This window comes from Micropterus dolomieu, linkage group LG06 (genome assembly GCF_021292245.1).
Source record: "Micropterus dolomieu isolate WLL.071019.BEF.003 ecotype Adirondacks linkage group LG06, ASM2129224v1, whole genome shotgun sequence".
Taxonomy (NCBI): domain Eukaryota; kingdom Metazoa; phylum Chordata; class Actinopteri; order Centrarchiformes; family Centrarchidae; genus Micropterus; species Micropterus dolomieu.
Genome location: NC_060155.1, coordinates 12,917,269 through 12,920,303, shown reverse-complemented (window position 1 = coordinate 12,920,303; position 3,035 = coordinate 12,917,269).

The following is a 3,035-nucleotide window of genomic DNA, read 5'->3' as shown; positions in this document are numbered from 1 at the left end:
TGTGTTCTTCTTTTGTTCCTCAGACATGCTTATAATCAACACATCACAAAGAAAAATGCAGTGCTTTTCCCCCAAGGTTCTAATTTTATTCAAGATTTGAAGAGTTAAATCAAAACAGATTTTTAGTCTTTTTGTTCCACATCAGACAGTACATCACTTGAATTTCTGCACTGGATATTATGATAATATGATAGTATGAAGACGCTTTCTATTTTATGTATTATTATTTACCTACATTTATACTTCAATTAGTAGTTTTAATTAGATTTTCCACTGGAGTGTGTTAGATTCTGACCAAAAGCTAAATGGCAAAATCAATTTGATTCTGAATCTAAATTTTGACTAAACTTAATTACACAGACGTTTGCTGGCAGCATTGCTGGGTGAAAGGACTCCTTTAGATGGGTTTGTGTATGGATATACTAAATAACCTCATTTATTTCTCTCTGTATATGACACAGACCCACAGGTTGAGGTCAGAATATAACTATTTCCTGGATAAGTGTATCCATTAAACGCTGTATGAAAGTGTAGTTTTTATTGTATGAATGAAGAATGACACCAATAATAAACAGTTTCACCATCCACACAACCTTAATCTGACAATACCACTCTAAACATGATTAGAAACACTTCATCATAGGATTTTGTTTTCTCCAAAAGTTGATTCTGTAAATAAACACTGATATTCAAATGAACTCAAAGAATTATGAATTATCGCAATTACTTGAGAGATTACTAGTAGGGATTACAGCATTTATTAATTTGATGTGCACCAGAGACAACTAGATAGATAGCGCATAGCCTTGTGCTCTTTGCTCTATGGACCAATTCAGAAGAAAAAAATCAGCTACGGTGTATTTTTGGAATATTTTTGACTTCAACTTGTAAATATGATTTTAAAAAAAACCCCATTTCATTGACAATGAGAAAACACACCGCGAGGACAATAAAATTATGTAGCGTCATGGCCTCCAAAAGGTTTTGAGGATACCCCTTTAAACTTCATTCTATATTAAACTGTTTATAAATGCAGCAGAGGGACAACTAAACTATCATATTCAAAAAGAGTTCAGGTCAATTAGCGCAATTAGTCATGCTCTTACCTTCCATTTACAAAGTAGAAGAGGCCCATGGGTAAGTAAACTCTAGAGGATAGCAAATTAAATGGGGTCAGTAAAGTGCTTGGTACTGTGCGGGCTTGTTAAGCTGACATGAGTGTCTGAGGGAGAGTAATGGTGGTGCAGTCTATGCAAAGAAAGTGACTGATGCTTTTGTGCTTTAAAATGATCTTGGTTGCATACCCTTATAACAGGATGTAGAGAGTGAGGTTTATTTTGTTTTGTTTTTGCAGATGTTTTATTAACAAATATGCTGTGTAATAAATTAATAAATAAGACATTTTATAACATGGCTCACTTGTGGTTAGTTTTATTTTTCATGTGTGGGTATTCCACCGATTTTACATATGAAGTTCAGTGTACTGTCATGAAGAGTAATTCACATTTTAGATGTTATTAAAATATATTAAAGTGTGTGAAAATGTCCTCTGATTGCACTAAAAACTGTGCTCTGCTTTCTTACTTACATGGTGCTATTTTGTACATACTGATTTTGCATTTGTTGTATAAATGATTCGTAAGTATACAGCTTAAAATATACTTGACTACCCTTAAGGAACTAGTTTGACATTTTGAGAAATAAGCCTGTTCCCTTTCTTTCTCAGACCGACTGATACCACTGTCACATTTGAGATTGGTATCGATCTTCTCATCTAACTCTCGCCAAGAAAGTGAACAAGCGCATTTCCCCAAGTATCGACGTGTAAGCAGTACAACTTCAAATATACTTGACTACACTTCAGAGCACTTGACTGTGCTATTTTGAGACACAATTACATAATAATTAAGTCTACTTAAATACACTTACTTTTTGTACTCAAAATAGACAAGAAATAAACCACTCGATATTTACATATTTAAATTATATTAAACATATCTTTTTATATTAACTGTGTATTAATAGTCCAAAAGATATACAGTATATAAGACATCTGGTGCAGCCATAATAAAGACAATGCTGAGTTTGAATAATTAGATATGCAAAGAATATATATGGCGATTTTAAAGACTTTGGAACAAGATGATTTGAGCAACCTTAAAGCTGCATAAGGGGAAATTAAAGGGGAAAACTGTATGTTAAGTAAATTTTATAGGGATATTGTACTATAGATGTGTAACGCACACTCTTGGGTTTGATGTTCAGATAACAGCGTGTTTACTTATGTATGGCTGTTTCACTCTGCACCAAGCATGTAGATGTAACAGTAGGTTATTTGTTCATTGCTCTACCACAGCCTGCCACTAAATCTTGTAAATCTTCTTATAGCTGGATCAACACAAGCTTTAAGTTCAGTGAATTCCTAATCTGAAAGAGTAGCTTTACAATTTCATATTCTATTAATAGAAATATGTAGCGTCATAGCCTCCAACCAACAGCTTCTGTTTCCTTCAAAACATACATCTTGCACCCATGTTCCCTCTTGTTGCTCCTGCAGGCAAAGATCATAGGGATTTGTCAGACATCCAGTATATTTTAACCACATTTGTAATACTTACAGTTTGGGGTTTTATGTGCACATAAGGTCCTGTTTAAAAGTTATCTGTTGTGTCTGGTTATCGGATGAGCAAGTTTACTACATGAGCTGTGATTGAGGTTTATTTGTTCATTACTCTCAGTCATTAAATATTTAATTGATCAGCACACACTTTGTAACAGCCAAGGCAGCATGTGCATCATCCATAAATGTCAGAGAAGCCAAAGATGAAACAGTAGAAGCAATCTCTCTCTCTCTGTTATCAATTCAAAGCAGCGGTGACAAAAACAACAAAAGGTCATCACAAGCTCACCCAGGATGCCAGAGTGGCACTTTTACGACTGTTTTTCAAAATTCATTGTCATTTGACTCCTTGACCACGTCGGACATACTTAGGGGAACCAAATAAGATAATAAAAAGAGCAGTTACAATGATTAG